Source organism: Schistocerca nitens, chromosome 9, assembly GCF_023898315.1.
Source record: "Schistocerca nitens isolate TAMUIC-IGC-003100 chromosome 9, iqSchNite1.1, whole genome shotgun sequence".
Lineage (NCBI taxonomy): Eukaryota > Metazoa > Arthropoda > Insecta > Orthoptera > Acrididae > Schistocerca > Schistocerca nitens.
Window position 1 is genome coordinate 521,004,011 of NC_064622.1, and position 20,091 is coordinate 521,024,101.

Here is a 20,091-nt window from a genome sequence, read left to right on the forward strand (position 1 = left end):
CGGAAACCGAGATCGCGATAAGGAATTTGAATATTTTCTTGAATGGTGTTCTGTTCTCATGTGAGAGGGCGATCAAATGTGACTGATTGATCCTCACATCTAGTAAAAAGAGAATTTTTGTTGAAATGACAGTGATAACTTTAATGAATCTAATAAATAGAAAGAACGGTTGAAATGAATTAAAATAATAATAATTGCTAACAGATCGGAGAAACTAATGTATTGTGACTGTGAACTAAAAGCATATTTAGTCTTAGAGAAAGATGAGGAACAATGTAAAGCGAAATATTAAAGATAGTTACCAACAAAGTAACAGAAATTGAAATGGACATGATAATCGAAGCTCTCAATTAGCAAGCTTCAAAGTGAGACAAACTATTTGATTATAAACTGTAAAAAATTGTGTACATAGTAGTGTATAAGTGAAGGCTTAAAATGGTGTGGAAGTCTGCCACAGACACGAAGCAATGCATCGTTGTTGTAAGTAAGTGATAATTTCATTCACGATGAAGATTAAAAGTGTTAAACGTGCAGATAGGCCGACGGACAATGATAGTCCGGTTGTGTAACCGAAGGCGGTGATGTGATTACGTGCAGTGCATCGGAAACCAAGTGTGTTAGCTGCTTTGCAAAGTGCGAGCGCTAGCCTACCTTAAAATCTTCAAAATCGGCGGGAAAATGTGGAGACAGGGATGGTTTCAATGGAGTCTCTGTCCCTGGCAATCCTCGTCCCTCCGCACCAGCTCAGCAAACCACAACACCATCGACGCAACGTGTTCACTGAACCGTGCGCGGAAAAGCTGAAGTACCGCGTGGAGGCTAGTGAGCGCCTCGAGTTGCGATTCAGCTCTAACAATCAGCCTGTGTCAACGTACATCGACGCAACAAACGCGTTAAATTTAAAGTGATGTACTTGCACAGCACTCCCGCTGCAGTTCGACGAAACGGACTTTCCATGAAAGCCGCTCCCAAAATAAAAGACTCTTATATGAGTTCACAACATATCACATACTATGCTAATGTTATATCCCGTGGATGAAATGCGAACAGCCAAACCACACGCGAATTGTGACAAAGTCAAATTCCTATGAATCCCAAGTCCTAAAATAGATTTAAGCTTAGTTTTTAGACTAATGGTTATTTATATTTTTTGTTGCATGTAACGTGTGTACGTAACGTGCGAGTGAGACTCGCCCGCCAGAGCTGATGAAAAGTTTTCTACTCGGAGACCGCAAAGTAGCGATCCAACTTCTCAAGGCATAAGCTTCACCTGGAGAAGAATCAAATTTTAACTTACCTGTCAATACACAAACAATGAAAGCGTAAAAATTATAACAACTAGTGAGCAATGGAAAATGGACACGTGTGAGAAATTCCATGTGTGAGAAGTATATGTGTATAAAAATGGACACGTGTGAGAAATTCCATGTGTGAGAACTATGTGTGTATAAAAAGATGAATCCTATGTGTTTTCTTTCAGGAGCAAAGAGCCTATGAGCTCTGGACAATAACTTGAGGCCACAAAGATGGTCGTTATGAACTCTGTAAAAAAAAAAAAAAAAAAAAAAAAAACTGTAATGAGTATAATTGTAAACTTCGTAGATTTACTGTCTTAGTTTTTAAATTTTTTTGTGTATCATTACCCTAAGAACTGACTTCGTCTATGAATGAGAGATCACCATATTTGTGTAATCCTAATAATCAAATGACAGGAATACTGTGTTTGATCACTGTAAATCTGTAAAGTACTCAATCCGATAATGTTAACGGCGACATGTGAATCTTGGTAATCTCCTTGATTTCCAAGATTCCCATGGAAGGCAATGTAACATTATGTGATTGCCTTATCATTTTAAATCATTCATTAATCGAGCAGTCGCTCGGCAACAGCTACAGTTAGCAAATAATGTTGCGAAAATGTAAAAGGTGAACGACCTGTGACGTAACTTGTTTATTGTCGAAGCGCCGTCAGAGATGCAGTGAGTTATTGACTTTGAAAACCGCGGCGTGAAAAACGGACAGAAGAAGAACACTTTTACACTTTTTTTTTTTCGAGGTACGAGATATTCTCGATGAACAGTTACTCATTCTTCTGTTGTCTCCTGTAACTTGTGTCGGACGCGCATGTCTTGCCGCCGTATTATTATTGTCAAAATTAATATTGTTCTAGTGTAAAGTAAATGTGTAATACTAAAAGTGCCTAGCAGTAGATTTATTGTGCGACGTGTATGTGAAAACGTCAAAAGGAATTGTTTTCATTAAGAGAAGTGCCAGTCAAAACGGCATCCATGTTAATTTCTTCATTGCAGTGTAAGTTCGTCTATTAATTGCCATAAATTCAGAGTTAAATGGAACTGGTGTATGGACTATTCATTTACTATAGAATCTATGTCTCACTTCTTCATGAAATTATTTAATTTTCTATATGTTTCTGCCAAATAGAGAGTTCATAGTCACGAATTCTTTCGTCGAGTTCGGACGGAGGTTGCATGCGGCGAAATATTTTCTCCGCGCCATATTCTACTGGTAAATGCATGATAAACTACGGTCCCTTAGGAAATTCATGTTGAGCTATCCAAAATAATTATATTTTGAATAGGCATTTACTCTCCGCTGCAATGCAACTTCCGACTGATCAGATGATCCAACAAGAAACAGCCGCAGACGGTCGGCGTTCGCAAATATGTTTCCACCGCTGATTATAGCTATATGTTACAGCACAAAAGTAACATATTGTTATAATTAGAGACTACGAACGGGGACATTTATAACTGTATGTTTATGTATATACATCACGTAAACATATCGTTATAACTGGTGCATCGGAATTTAATACTTGTCACCCAGGAGCCGCTTAAACCACAAACTCTTGCAACATTCACTCTTCTTGAACGTAAGTCGGCATTGTGCCTTTTGTATTCAATTCCGATGCGATATCTGTGTTTCATGGTCAATGTGAAGGTCCAAGGATACAGTAAACCTGCACTGGTGCATCGGAATCTAATACTGGACACCCAGGAGCCGCTCAAACCACAAACTCTTTGAAGATTCACCCTTCTTGTACTTAAGTCGGCATTGTGCATTTGTATTCAGTTCCGATGCGATTTCTGTGTTTCATGGTCAATGTGAAGGTCCAAGGGAAGCAGTAAAAATGCACTGGTGCATCGGAATCTAATACTGGTCTCCCAGGAGCCGCTCAAACCACAAACTCTTAGAAGGTTCACTCTTCTTGTACTTAAGTCGGCATTGTGCCTTTTGTATTCAATTGCGATGCGATTTCTGTGTTTCATGGTCAATGTGAAGGTCCAAGGGATACAGTAACCTGCACTGGTGCATCGGAATCTAATACTGGTCTCCCAGGACCCGCTCACACCACAAACTCTTAGAAGATTCAGTCTTCTTGTACTTAAGTCGGCATTGTACCTTTTGTATTCAATTCCGATGCGATTTCTGTGTTTCATGGTCAATGTGAAGGTCCAAGGGATACAGTAGACTTGCACTGGTGCATCGGAATCTAATACTGGTCACCCAGGAGCCGCTCAAACCACAAACTCTTAGAAGATTCACTCTTCTTGTACTTAAGTCGGCATTGTGCATTTTGTATTCAATTCCGATGCGATTTCTGTGTTTCATGGTTAATTTGAAAGTGCAAGGGATACAGTAAACCTGCACTGGTGCATCGGAATCTAATACTGGACTCCCAGGAGCCGCTCAAACCACAAACTCTTAGAAGATTCACTCTTCTTGTACTTATGTCGGCATTGTGCCTTTTATATTCAATTCCGATGCGATTTCAGTGTTTCATGGTCAATGTGAATGCTCAAGGGATACAGTAAACCTGCACTGGTGCATCGGAATCTAATACGGGTCACCCAGGAGCCGCTCAAACCACAAACTCTTAGAAGATTCACTCTTCTTGTAGTTAAGTAGGCATTGTGACTTTTGCATTCAATTCCGATGCGATTTCTGTGTTTCATGGTCAATGTGAAGGTCCAAGGGATACAGTAAACCTGCACTGGTGCATCGGAATCTAATACTGGTCTCCCAGGACCCGCTCAAACCACAAACTCTTAGAAGATTCAGTCTCCTTGTACTTAAGTCGGCATTGTGCCTTTTGTATTCAATTCCGATGCGATTTCTGTGTTTCATGGTCAATGTGAAGGTCCAAGGGATACAGTAAACCTGCACTGGTGCATCGGAATCTAATACTGGTCTCCCAGGAACCGCTCAAACCACAAACTCTTAGAAGACTCACTCTTCTTGTACTTAAGTCGGCATTGTGCCTTTTGTATTCAATTCCGATGCGATGTCTGTGTTTCATGGCCAATGTGAAGGTCCAAGGGATACAGTAAAACTACACTGGTGCATTGGAATCTAATACTGGTCACCCAGGAGCCGCTCAAACCACAAACTCTTAGAAGATTCACTCTTCTTGTACTTAAGTCGGCATTGTGCCTTTTGTATTCAATTCCGATGTGATTTCTGTGTTTCATGGTCAATGTGAAGGTCCAAGGGATACACTAAACCTGCACTGGTGCATCGGAATCTAATACTGGTCACCCAGGAGCCGCTCAAACCAGAAACTCTTAGAAGATTGACTCTTCTTGTACGTAAGTCGGCATTTTGACTTTTGTATTCAATTCCGAAGCGATATCTGTGTTTCATGGCAAATGTGAAGGTCCAAGGGATACAGTAAACCTGCACTGGTGCATCGTAATCTAATACTGGTCACCCAGGAGCCGCTCAAACCACAAACTCTTAGAAGATTGACTCTTCTTGTACGTAAGTCGGCATTTTGACTTTTGTATTCAATTCCGAAGCGATATCTGTGTTTCATGGCAAATGTGAAGGTCCAAGGGATACAGTAAACCTGCACTGGTGCATCGTAATCTAATACTGGTCACCCAGGAGCCGCTCAAACCACAAACTCTTAGAAGATTCACTCTTCTTGTACTTAAGTCGGCATTGTGCCTTTTGTATTCAAATCCGATGCGATTTCTGCGTTTCATGGTTAATTTGAAAGTCCAAGGGATACAGTAAACCTGGACTGGTGCATCGGAATCTAATACTGGTCTCCCAGGACCCGCTCACACCACAAACTCTTAGAAGATTCACTCTTCTTGTACTTAAGTCGGCATTGTGCATTTTGTATTTAATTACGATGCGATATCTGTGTTTCATGGTCAATGTGAAGGTCCAAGGGATACAGTAAACCTGCACTGGTGCATCGGAATCTAATACTGATCACCCAGGAGCCGCTCAAACCACAAACTCTTAGAAGATTCACTCTTCTTGTACGTAAGTCGGCATCGTGCCTTTTGTATTCAATTCCGATTCGATTTCTGTGTTTCATGGTCAATATGAAGGTCCAAGGGATACAGTAAACCTGCACTTGTGCATCGGAATCGAATACTGGTCACACAGGAGCCGCTCAAACCACAAACTCTTAGAAGTTTCACTCTTCTTGTACGTAAGTCGGCATGCGCCTTTTGTATACAATTCCGATGCGATATCTGTGTTTCATGGTCAATTTGAAGGTCCAAGGGATACAGTAAACCTGCCCTGGTGCATCGGAATCTAATACTGGACACCCAGGAGCCGCTCAAACCACAAACTCTTTAAAGATTCACCCTTCTTGTACTTAAGTCGGCATTGTGCCTTTTGTATTCAGTTCCGATGCGATTTCTGTGTTTCATGGTCAATGTGAAAGTCCAAGGGATACAGTAAACCTGCACTTGGGCATCGGAATCTAATACTGGTCACCCAGGAGCCGCTCAAACCACAAACTCTTAGAAGATTCACTCTTCTTGTACTTAAGTCAGCATTGTGCCTTTTGTATTCTATTCCGATGCAATTTCTGTGTTTCATGGTCAATGTGAAGGTCCAAGGGATACAGTAAACCTGCACTGGTGCATCGGAATCTAATACTGGTCTCCCAGGAGCCGCTCAAACCACAAACTCTTAGAAGATTCACTCTTCTTGTACTTAAGTCGGCATTGTGCCTTTTGTATTTAATTACGATGCGATGTCTGTGTTTCATGGTCAATGTGAAGGTCCACAGGATACAGTAAACCTGCACTGGTGCATCGGAATCTAATACTGGTCACCCAGGAGCCGCTCAAACCACAAACTCTTAGAACATTCACTCTTCTTGTAGTTAAGTCGGCATTGTGCATTTTGTATTCAATTCCGATGCGATTTCTGTGTTTCATGGTCAATGTGAAGGTCCAAGGGATACAGTAAACCTGCACTGGTGTATCGGAATCTAATACTGGTCTCCCAGGAGCCGTTCAAACCACAAAATCTTAGAAGATTCACTCTTCTTGTACTTAAGTCGGCATTGTGCCTTTTGTATTCAATTCCGATGCGTTTTCTGTGTTTCATGGTCAATGTGAAGTTCCTAGGGATACAGTACACCTGCACTGGTGCATCGGAATCTAATTCTGGTCACCCAGGAGCCGCTCAAACCACAAACTCTTGGAAGATTCTCTCTTCTTGAACGTAAGTCGGCATTGTGCCTTTTGTATTCAATTGCGATGCGATTTCTGTGTTTCATGGTCAATGTGAAGGTCCAAGGGATACAGTAACCTGCACTGGTGCATCGGAATCTAATACTGGTCTCCCAGGACCCGCTCACACCACAAACTCTTAGAAGATTCAGTCTTCTTGTACTTAAGTCGGCATTGTACCTTTTGTATTCAATTCCGATGCGATTTCTGTGTTTCATGGTCAATGTGAAGGTCCAAGGGATACAGTAGACTTGCACTGGTGCATCGGAATCTAATACTGGTCACCCAGGAGCCGCTCAAACCACAAACTCTTAGAAGATTCACTCTTCTTGTACTTAAGTCGGCATTGTGCATTTTTTATTCAATTCCGATGCGATTTCTGTGTTTCATGGTTAATTTGAAAGTGCAAGGGATACAGTAAACCTGCATTGGTGCATCGGAATCTAATACTGGTCTCCCAGGAGCCGCTCAAAACACAAACTCTTAGAAGATTCACTCTTCTTGTACTTATGTCGGCATTGTGCCTTTTATATTCAATTCCGATGCGATTTCTGTGTTTCATGGTCAATGTGAATGCACAAGGGATACAGTAAACCTGCACTGGTGCATCGGAATCTAATACGGGTCACCCAGGAGCCGCTCAAACCACAAACTCTTAGAAGATTCACTCTTCTTGTACTTAAGTAGGCATTGTGACTTTTGCATTCAATTCCGATGCGATTTCTGTGTTTCATGGTCAATGTGAAGGTCCAAGGGATACAGTAAACCTGCACTGGTGCATCGGAATCTAATACTGGTCTCCCAGGAACCGCTCAAACCACAAACTCTTAGAAGATTCACTCTTCTTGTACTTAAGTCGGCATTGTGCCTTTTGTATTCAATTCCGATGCGATGTCTGTGTTTCATGGCCAATGTGAAGGTCCAAGGGATACAGTAAAACTACACTGGTGCATCGGAATCTAATACTGGTCACCCAGGAGCCGCTCAAACCACAAACTCTTAGAAGATTCACTCTTATTGTACTTAAGTCGGCAGTGTGCCTTTTGTATTCAAATCCGATGCGATTTCTGCGTTTCATGGTTAATTTGAAAGTCCAAGGGATACAGTAAACCTGGACTGGTGCATCGGAATCTAATACTGGTCTCCCAGGAGCCGCTCAACCACAAATTATTGGAAGATTCACTCTTCTTGTACTGAAGTCGGCATTGTGGCTTTTGTATTCAATTCCGATGCGATTTCTGTGTTTCATGGTCAATGTGAAGGTACAAGGGATACAGTAACCCTGAACCGGTGCATCGGAATCTAATACTGGTTTCCCAGGAGCCGCTCAAACCACAAACTCTTAGAAGATTCACTCTTCTTGTACTTAAGTCGGCATTGTGCCTTTTGTATTTAATTACGATGCGATGTCTGTGTTTCATGGTCAATGTGAAGGTCCACAGGATACAGTAAACCTGCAATGGTGCATCGGAATCTAATACTGGTCACCCAGGAGCCGCTCAAACCACAAACTCTTAGAACATTCACTCTTCTTGTACTTAAGTCGGCATTGTGCATTTTGTATTCAATTCCGATGCGATTTCTGTGTTTCATGGTTAATTTGAAAGTGCAAGGGATACAGTAAACCTGCACTGGTGCATCGGAATCTAATACTGGTCTCCCAGGAGCCGCTCAAACCACAAACTCTTAGAAGATTCACTCTTCTTGTACTTATGTCGGCATTGTGCCTTTTATATTCAATTCCGATGCGATTTCAGTGTTTCATGGTCAATGTGAATGCTCAAGGGATACAGTAAACCTGCACTGGTGCATCGGAATCTAATACGGGTCACCCAGGAGCCGCTCAAACCACAAACTCTTAGAAGATTCACTGCTCTTGTAGTTAAGTAGGCATTGTGACTTTTGCATTCAATTCCGATGCGATTTCTGTTTTTCATGGTCAATGTGAAGGTCCAAGGGATACAGTAAACCTGCACTGGTGCATCGGAATCTAATACCGGTCTCCCAGGACCCGCTCAAACCACAAACTCTTAGAAGATTCAGTCTCCTTGTACTTAAGTCGGCATTGTGCCTTTTGTATTCAATTCCGATGCGATTTCTGTGTTTCATGGTCAATGTGAAGGTCCAAGGGATACAGTAAACCTGCACTGGTGCATCGGAATCTAATACTGGTCTCCCAGGAACCGCTCAAACCACAAACTCTTAGAAGATTCACTCTTCTTGTACTTAAGTCGGCATTGTGCCTTTTGTATTCAATTCCGATGCGATGTCTGTGTTTCATGGCCAATGTGAAGGTCCAAGGGATACAGTAAAACTACACTGGTGCATCGGAATCTAATACTGGTCACCCAGGAGCCGCTCAAACCACAAACTCTTAGAAGATTCACTCTTCTTGTACTTAAGTCGGCATTGTGCCTTTTGTATTCAATTACGATGTGATTTCTGTGTTTCATGGTCAATGTGAAGGTCCAAGGGATACATTAAACCTGCACTGGTGCATCGGAATCTAATACTGGTCACCCAGGAGCCGCTCAAACCAGAAACTCTTAGAAGATTGACTCTTCTTGTACGTAAGTCGGCATTTTGACTTTTGTATTCAATTCCGAAGCGATATCTGTGTTTCATGGCAAATGTGAAGGTCCAAGGGATACAGTAAACCTGCACTGGTGCATCGTAATCTAATACTGGTCACCCAGGAGCCGCTCAAACCACAAACTCTTAGAAGATTCACTCTTATTGTACTTAAGTCGGCAGTGTGCCTTTTGTATTCAAATCCGATGCGATTTCTGCGTTTCATGGTTAATTTGAAAGTCCAAGGGATACAGTAAACCTGGACTGGTGCATCGGAATCTAATACTGGTCTCCCAGGAGCCGCTCAACCACAAATTATTGGAAGATTCACTCTTCTTGTACTTAAGTCGGCATTGTGGCTTTTGTATTCAATTCTAATGCGATTTCTGTGTTTCATGGTCAATGTGAAGGTACAAGGGATACAGTAACCCTGAACCGGTGCATCGGAATCTAATACTGGTTTCCCAGGAGCCGCTCAAACCACAAACTCTTAGAAGATTCACTCTTCTTGTACTTAAGTCGGCATTGTGCCTTTTGTAATCAATTCCGATGCGATTTCTGTGTTTCATGGTCAATGTGAAAGTCCAAGGGATACAGTAAACCTGCACTTGGGCATCGGAATCTAATACTGGTCACCCAGGAGCCGCTCAAACCACAAACTCTTAGAAGATTCACTCTTCTTGTACTTAAGTCGGCATTGTGCCTTTTGTATTCTATTCCGATGCAATTTCTGTGTTTCATGGTCAATGTGAAGGTCCAAGGGATACAGTAAACCTGCACTGGTGCATCGGAATCTAATACTGGTCTCCCAGGAGCCGCTCAAACCACAAACTCTTAGAAGATTCACTCTTCTTGTACTTAAGTCGGCATTGTGCCTTTTGTATTTAATTACGATGCGATGTCTGTGTTTCATGGTCAATGTGAAGGTCCAAAGGATACAGTAAACCTGCACTGGTGCATCGGAATCTAATACTGGTCACCCAGGAGCCGCTCAAACCACAAACTCTTAGAAGATTCACTCTTCTTGTACTTAAGTCGGCATTGTGCATTTTGTATTCAATTCCGATGCGATTTCTGTGTTTCATGGTCAATGTGAAGGTCCAAGGGATACAGTAAACCTGCACTGGTGTATCGGAATCTAATACTGGTCTCCCAGGAGCCGTTCAAAACACAAAATCTTAGAAGATTCACTCTTCTTGTACTTAAGTCGGCATTGTGCCTTTTGTATTCAATTCCGATGCGTTTTCTGTGTTTCATGGTCAATGTGAAGGTCCTAGGGATACAGTACACCTGCACTGGTGCATCGGAATCTAATTCTGGTCACCCAGGAGCCGCTCAAACCACAAACTTTTGGAAGATTCACTCTTCTTGAACGTAAGTCGGCATTGTGCCTTTTGTATTCAATTCCGATGCGATATCTGTGTTTCATGGTCAATGTGAAGGTCCAAGGGATACAGTAAACCTGCACTGGTGCATCGGAATCTAATACTGATCACCCAGGAGCCGCTCAAACCACAAACTCTTAGAAGATTCACTCTTCTTGTACGTAAGTCGGCATGCGCCTTTTGTATTCAATTCCGATGCGATATCTGTGTTTCATGGTCAATTTGAAGGTCCAAGGGATACAGTAAACCTGCCCTGGTGCATCGGAATCTAATACTGGACACCCAGGAGCCGCTCAAACCACAAACTCTTTAAAGATTCACCCTTCTTGTACTTAAGTCGGCATTGTGCCTTTTGTATTCAGTTCCGATGCGATTTCTGTGTTTCATGGTCAATGTGAAGGTCCAAGGCAAGCAGTAAATGTGCACTGGTGCATCGGAATCTAATACTGGTCTCCCAGGAGCCGCTCAAACCACAAACTCTTAGAAGGTTCACTCTTCTTGCACTTAAGTCGGCATTGTGCCTTTTGTATTCAATTGCGATGCGATTTCTGTGTTTCATGGTCAATGTGAAGGTCCAAGGGATACAGTAACCTGCACTGGTGCATCGGAATCTAATACTGGTCTCCCAGGACCCGCTCACACCACAAACTCTTAGAAGATTCAGTCTTCTTGTACTTAAGTCGGCATTGTACCTTTTGTATTCAATTCCGATGCGATTTCTGTGTTTCATGGTCAATGTGAAGGTCCAAGGGATACAGTAGACTTGCACTGGTGCATCGGAATCTAATACTGGTCACCCAGGAGCCGCTCAAACCACAAACTCTTAGAAGATTCACTCTTCTTGTACTTAAGTCGGCATTGTGCATTTTGTATTCAATTCCGATGCGATTTCTGTGTTTCATGGTTAATTTGAAAGTGCAAGGGATACAGTAAACCTGCACTGGTGCATCGGAATCTAATACTGGTCTCCCAGGAGCCGCTCAAACCACAAACTCTTAGAAGATTCACTCTTCTTGTACTTATGTCGGCATTGTGCCTTTTATATTCAATTCCGATGCGATTTCTGTGTTTCATGGTCAATGTGAATGCACAAGGGATACAGTAAACCTGCACTGGTGCATCGGAATCTAATACGGGTCACCCAGGAGCCGCTCAAACCACAAACTCTTAGAAGATTCACTCTTCTTGTACTTAAGTAGGCATTGTGACTTTTGCATTTAATTCCGATGCGATTTCTGTGTTTCATGGTCAATGTGAAGGTCCAAGGGATACAGTAAACCTGCACTGGTGCATCGGAATCTAATACTGGTCTCCCAGGACCCGCTCAAACTACAAACTCTTAGAAGATTCAGTCTCCTTGTACTTAATGGGCATTGTGCCTTTTGTATTCAATTCAGATGCGATTTCTGTGTTTCATGGTCAATGTGAAGGTCCAAGGGATACAGTAAACCTGCACTGGTGCATCGGAATCTAATACTGGTCTCCCAGGAACCGCTCAAACCACAAACTCTTAGAAGATTCACTCTTCTTGTACTGAAGTCGGCATTGTGCCTTTTGTATTCAATTCCGATGCGATGTCTGTGTTTCATGGCCAATGTGAAGGTCCAAGGGATACAGTAAAACTACACTGGTGCATCGGAATCTAATACTGGTCACCCAGGAGCCGCTCAAACCACAAACTCTTAGAAGATTCACTCTTCTTGTACTTAAGTCGGCATTGTGCCTTTTGTATTCAATTCGGATGTGATTTCATGGTTTCATGGTCAATGTGAAGGTCCAAGGGATACATTAAACCTGCACTGGTGCATCGGAATCTAATACTGGTCTCCCAGGAGCCGCTCAAACCACAAACTCTTAGAAGATTGACTCTTCTTGTACGTAAGTCGGCATTGTGACTTTTGTATTCAATTCCGATGCGATATCTGTGTTTCATGGCAAATGTTAAGGTCCAAGGGATACAGTAAACCTGCACTGGTGCATCGTAATCTAATACTGGTCACCCAAGAGCCGCTCAAACCACAAACTCTTAGAAGATTCACTCTTATTGTACTTATGTCGGCAGTGTGCCTTTTGTATTCAAATCCGATGCGATTTCTGCGTTTCATGGTTAATTTGAAAGTCCAAGGGATACAGTAAACCTGGACTGGTGCATCGGAATCTAATACTGGTCTCCCAGGAGCCGCTCAACCACAAATTATTGGAAGATTCACTCTTCTTGTACTTAAGTCGGCATTGTGGCTTTTGTATTCAATTCTGATGCAATTTCTGTGTTTCATGGTCAATGTGAAGGTCCAAGGGATACAGTAAACCTGCACTGGTGCATCGGAATCTAATACTGGTCTCCCAGGACCCGCTCACACCACAAACTCTTAGAAGATTCACTCTTCTTGTACTTAAGTCGGCATTGTGCATTTTGTATTTAATTACGATGCGATATCTGTGTTTCATGGTCAATGTGAAGGTCCAAGGGATACAGTAAACCTGCACTGGTGCATCGGAATCTAATACTGATCACCCAGGAGCCGCTCAAACCACAAACTCTTAGAAGATTCACTCTTCTTGTACGTAAGTCGGCATCGTGCCTTTTGTATTCAATTCCGATTCGATTTCTGTGTTTCATGGTCAATATGAAGGTCCAAGGGATACAGTAAACCTGCACTTGTGCATCGGAATCGAATACTGGTCACACAGGAGCCGCTCAAACCACAAACTCTTAGAAGTTTCACTCTTCCTGTACGTAAGTCGGCATGCGCCTTTTGTATACAATTCCGATGCGATATCTGTGTTTCATGGTCAATTTGAAGGTCCAAGGGATACAGTAAACCTGCCCTGGTGCATCGGAATCTAATACTGGACACCCAGGAGCCGCTCAAACCACAAACTCTTTAAAGATTCACCCTTCTTGTACTTAAGTCGGCATTGTGCGTTTTGTATTCAGTTCCGATGCGATTTCTGTGTTTCATGGTCAATGTGAAGGTCCAAGGGAAGCAGTAAAAATGCACTGGTGCATCGGAATCTAATACTGGTCTCCCAGGAGCCGCTCAAACCACAAACTCTTAGAAGGTTCACTCTTCTTGTACTTAAGTCGGCATTGTGCCTTTTGTATTCAATTGCGATGCGATTTCTGTGTTTCATGGTCAATGTGAAGGTCCAAGGGATACAGTAACCTGCACTGGTGCATCGGAATCTAATACTGGTCTCCCAGGACCCGCTCACACCACAAACTCTTAGAAGATTCAGGCTTCTTGTACTTAAGTCGGCATTGTACTTTTGTATTCAATTCCGATGCGATTTCTGTGTTTCATGGTCAATGTGAAGGTCCAAGGGATACAGTAGACCTGCACTGGTGCATCGGAATCTAATACTGGTCACCCAGGAGCCGCTCAAACCACAAACTCTTGGAACATTCACTCTTCTTGTATTTAAGTCGGCATTGTGCCTTTTTTATTCAATTCCGATGCGATGTCTGTGTTTCATGGTCAATGTGAAGGTCCAAGGGATACAGTAAACCTGCACTGGTGCATCGGAATCTAATACTGATCACCCAGGAGCCGCTCAAACCACAAACTCTTAGAAGATTCACTCTTCTTGTACGTAAGTTGGCATGCGCCTTTTGTATTCAATTCCGATGCGATATCTGTGTTTCATGGTCAATTTGAAGGTCCAAGGGATACAGTAAACCTGCCCTGGTGCATCGGAATCTAATACTGGACACCCAGGAGCCGCTCAAACCACAAACTCTTTAAAGATTCACCCTTCTTGTACTTAAGTCGGCATTGTGCCTTTTGTATTCAGTTCCGATGCGATTTCTGTGTTTCATGGTCAATGTGAAGGTCCAAGGCAAGCAGTAAATGTGCACTGGTGCATCGGAATCTAATACTGGTCTCCCAGGAGCCGCTCAAACCACAAACTCTTAGAAGGTTCACTCTTCTTGCACTTAAGTCGGCATTGTGCCTTTTGTATTCAATTGCGATGCGATTTCTGTGTTTCATGGTCAATGTGAAGGTCCAAGGGATACAGTAACCTGCACTGGTGCATCGGAATCTAATACTGGTCTCCCAGGACCCGCTCACACCACAAACTCTTAGAAGATTCAGTCTTCTTGTACTTAAGTCGGCATTGTACCTTTTGTATTCAATTCCGATGCGATTTCTGTGTTTCATGGTCAATGTGAAGGTCCAAGGGATACAGTAGACTTGCACTGGTGCATCGGAATCTAATACTGGTCACCCAGGAGCCGCTCAAACCACAAACTCTTAGAAGATTCACTCTTCTTGTACTTAAGTCGGCATTGTGCATTTTGTATTCAATTCCGATGCGATTTCTGTGTTTCATGGTTAATTTGAAAGTGCAAGGGATACAGTAAACCTGCACTGGTGCATCGGAATCTAATACTGGTCTCCCAGGAGCCGCTCAAACCACAAACTCTTAGAAGATTCACTCTTCTTGTACTTATGTCGGCATTGTGCCTTTTATATTCAATTCCGATGCGATTTCTGTGTTTCATGGTCAATGTGAATGCACTAGGGATACAGTAAACCTGCACTGGTGCATCGGAATCTAATACGGGTCACCCAGGAGCCGCTCAAACCACAAACTCTTAGAAGATTCACTCTTCTTGTACTTAAGTAGGCATTGTGACTTTTGCATTTAATTCCGATGCGATTTCTGTGTTTCATGGTCAATGTGAAGGTCCAAGGGATACAGTAAACCTGCACTGGTGCATCGGAATCTAATACTTGTCTCCCAGGACCCGCTCAAACCACAAACTCTTAGAAGATTCAGTCTCCTTGTACTTAAGTGGGCATTGTGCCTTTTGTATTCAATTCAGATGCGATTTCTGTGTTTCATGGTCAATGTGAAGGTCCAAGGGATACAGTAAACCTGCACTGGTGCATCGGAATCTAATACTGGTCTCCCAGGAACCGCTCAAACCACAAACTCTTAGAAGATTCACTCTTCTTGTACTGAAGTCGGCATTGTGCATTTTGTATTCAATTCCGATGCGATGTCTGTGTTTCATGGCCAATGTGAAGGTCCAAGGGATACAGTAAAACTACACTGGTGCATCGGAATCTAATACTGGTCACCCAGGAGCCGCTCAAACCACAAACTCTTAGAAGATTCACTCTTCTTGTACTTAAGTCGGCATTGTGCCTTTTGTATTCAATTCGGATGTGATTTCATGGTTTCATGGTCAATGTGAAGGTCCAAGGGATACATTAAACCTGCACTGGTGCATCGGAATCTAATACTGGTCACCCAGGAGCCGCTCAAACCACAAACTCTTAGAAGATTGACTCTTCTTGTACGTAAGTCGGCATTGTGACTTTTGTATTCAATTCCGATGCGATATCTGTGTTTCATGGCAAATGTTAAGGTGCAAGGGATACAGTAAACCTGCACTGGTGCATCGTAATCTAATACTGGTCACCCAGGAGCCGCTCAAACCACAAACTCTTAGAAGATTCACTCTTATTGTACTTATGTCGGCAGTGTGCCTTTTGTATTCAAATCCGATGCGATTTCTGCGTTTCATGGTTAATTTGAAAGTCCAAGGGATACAGTAAACCTGGACTGGTGCATCGGAATCTAATACTGGTCTCCCAGGAGCCGCTCAACCACAAATTATTGGAAGATTCACTTTTCTTGTACTTAAGTCGGCATTGTGGCTTTTGTATTCAATTCTGATGCAATTTCTGTGTTTCATGGTCAATGTGAAGGTCCAAGGGATACAGTAAACCTGCACTGGTGCATCGGAATCTAATACTGGTCTCCCAGGAGCCGCTCAAACCACAAACTCTTAGCAGATTCACTCTTCTTGTACTTAAGTCGGCATTGTGCATTTTGTATTTAATTACGATGCGATATCTGTGTTTCATGGTCAATGTGAAGGTCCAAGGGATACAGTAAACCTGCACTGGTGCATCGGAATCTAATACTGATCACCCAGGAGCCGCTCAAACCACAAACTCTTAGAAGATTCACTCTTCTTGTACGTAAGTCGGCATCGTGCCTTTTGTATTCAATTCCGATTCGATTTCTGTGTTTCATGGTCAATATGAAGGTCCAAGGGATACAGTAAACCTGCACTTGTGCATCGGAATCGAATACTGGTCACACAGGAGCCGCTCAAACCACAAACTCTTAGAAGTTTCACTCTTCTTGTACGTAAGTCGGCATGCGCCTTTTGTATACAATTCCGATGCGATATCTGTGTTTCATGGTCAATTTGAAGGTCCAAGGGATACAGTAAACCTGCCCTGGTGCATCGGAATCTAATACTGGACACCCAGGAGCCGCTCAAACCACAAACTCTTTAAAGATTCACCCTTCTTGTTCTTAAGTCGGCATTGTGCCTTTTGTATTCAGTTCCGATGCGATTTCTGTGTTTCATGGTCAATGTGAAGGTCCAAGGGAAGCAGTAAAAATGCACTGGTGCATCGGAATCTAATACTGGTCTCGCAGGAGCCGCTCAAACCACAAACTCTTAGAAGGTTCACTCTTCTTGTACTTAAGTCGGCATTGTGCCTTTTGTATTCAATTGCGATGCGATTTCTGTGTTTCATGGTCAATGTGAAGGTCCAAGGGATACAGTAACCTGCACTGGTGCATCGGAATCTAATACTGGTCTCCCAGGACCCGCTCACACCACAAACTCTTAGAAGATTCAGTCTTCTTGTACTTAAGTCGGCATTGTACTTTTGTATTCAATTCCGATGCGATTTCTGTGTTTCATGGTCAATGTGAAGGTCCAAGGGATACAGTAGACCTGCACTGGTGCATCGGAATCTAATACTGGTCACCCAGGAGCCGCTCAAACCACAAACTCTTGGAACATTCACTCTTCTTGTATTTAAGTCGGCATTGTGCCTTTTTTATTCAATTCCGATGCGATGTCTGTGTTTCATGGTCAATGTGAAGGTCCAAGGGATACAGTAAACCTACGCTGGTGCATCGGAATCTAATACTGGTCACCCAGGAGCCGCTCAAACCACAAACTCTTAGAAGATTCACTCTTCTTGTACTTAAGTCGGCATTGTGGCTTTTGTATTCAATTCCGATGTGATTTCTGTGTTTCATGGTCAATGTGAAGGTGCAAGGGATACAGTAAACCTGCACTGGTGCATCGGAATCTAATACTGGTTTCCCAGGAACCGCTCATAGCACAAACTCTAAGATGATTCACTCTTCTTGTACTTAAGTAGGCATTGTGCCTTTTGTAATCAATTCCGATGCGATTTCTGTGTTTCATGGTCAATGTGAAGGTCCAAGGGATACAGCAAACCTGCACTGGTGCATCGGAATCTAATACTGGTCTCCCAGGAGCCGCTCAAACCACAAACTCTTAGAAGATTCACTCTTCTTGTACTTAAGTCGGCATTGTGCCTTTTGTATTCAATTCCGATGCGATTTCTGTGTTTCATGGTGAATGTGAATGCCCAAGGGATACAGTAAACCAGCACTGGTGCATCGGAATCTAATACGGGTCACCCAGGAGCCGCTCAAACCACAAACTCTTAGAAGATTCACTCTTCTTGTACTTAAGTAGGCATTGTGACTTTTGTATTCAATTCCGATGCGATTTCTGTGTTTCATGGTCAATGTGAAGGTCCAAGGGATACAGTAAAACTACACTGGTGCATCGGAATCTAATACTGATCACCCAGGAGCCGCTCAAACCACATACTCTTAGAAGATTCACTCTTCTTGTACGTAAGTCGGCATCGTGCCTTTTGTATTCAATTCCGATTCGATTTCTGTGTTTCATGGTCAATATGATGGTCCAAGGGATACAGTAAACCTGCACTTGTGCATCGGAATCTAATACTGGTCACACAGGAGCCGCTCAAACCACAAACTCTTAGAAGTTTCACTCTTCTTGTACGTAAGTCGGCATGCGCCTTTTGTATACAATCCCGATGCGATATCTGTGTTTCATGGTCAATTTCAAGGTCCAAGGGATACAGTAAACCTGCCCTGGTGCATCGGATCTAATACTGGACACCCAGGAGCCGCTCAAACCACAAACTCTTTAAAGATTCACCCTTCTTGTACTTAAGTCGGCATTGTGCCTTTTGTATTCAGTTCCGATGCGATTTCTGTGTTGCATGGTCAATGTGAAGGTCCAAGGGAAGCAGTAAAAATGCACTGGTGCATCGGAATCTAATACCGGTCTCCCAGGAGCCGCTCAAACCACAAACTCTTAGAAGGTTCACTCTTCTTGTACTTAAGTCGGCATTGTGCCTTTTGTATTCAATTGCGATGCGATTTCTGTGTTTCATGGTCAATGTGAAGGTCCAAGGGATACAGTAACCTGCACTGGTGCATCGGAATCTAATACTGGTCTCCAAGGACCCGCTCACACCACAAATTCTTAGAAGATTCAGTCTTCTTGTACTTAAGTCGGCATTGTACTTTTGTATTCAATTCCGATGCGATTTCTGTGTTTCATGGTCAATGTGAAGGTCCAAGGGATACAGTAGACCTGCACTGGTGCATCGGAATCTAATACTGGTCACCCAGGAGCCGCTCAAACCACAAACTCTTGGAACATTCACTCTTCTTGTATTTAAGTCGGCATTGTGCCTTTTTTATTCAATTCCGATGCGATGTCTGTGTTTCATGGTCAATGTGAAGGTCCAAGGGATACAGTAAACCTACGCTGGTGAATCGGAATCTAATACTGGTCACCCAGGAGCCGCTCAAACCACAAACTCTTAGAAGATTCACTCTTCTTGTACTTAAGTCGGCATTGTGGCTTTTGTATTCAATTCCGATGTGATTTCTGTGTTTCATGGTCAATGTGAAGGTGCAAGGGATACAGTAAACCTGCACTGGTGCATCGGAATCTAATACTGGTTTCCCAGGAACCGCTCAAAGCACAAACTCTTAGATGATTCACTCTTCTTGTACTTAAGTAGGCATTGTGCCCTTTGTAATCAATTCCGATGCGATTTCTGTGTTCCATGGTCAATGTGAAGGTCCAAGGGATACAGCAAACCTGCACTGGTGCATCGGAATCTAATACTGGTCTCCCAGGAGCCGCTCAAACCACAAACTCTTAGAAGATTCACTCTTCTTGTACTTAAGTCGGTATTGTGCCTTTTGTATTCAATTCCGATGCGATTTCTGTGTTTCATGGTGAATGTGAATGCCCAAGGGATACAGTAAACCAGCACTGGTGCATCGGAATCTAATACGGGTCACCCAGGAGCCGCTCAAACCACAAACTCTTAGAAGATTCACTCTTCTTGTACTTAAGTAGGCATTGTGACTTTTGTATTCAATTCCGATGCGATTTCTGTGTTTCATGGTCAATGTGAAGGTCCAAGGGATATAGTAAAACTACACTGGTGCATCAGAATCTTATGCTGGTCACCCAGGAGCCGCTCAAACCACAAACTCTTAGAAGATTGACTCTTCTTGTACGTAAGTCGGCATTGTGACTTTTGTATTCAATTCCGATGCGATTTCTGTGTTTCATGGTCAATGTGAAGGTCCAAGGGATATAGTAAAACTACACTGGTGCATCAGAATCTTATGCTGGTCACCCAGGAGCCGCTCAAACCACAAACTCTTAGAAGATTCACTCTTCTTGTACGTAAGTCGGCATCGTGCCTTTT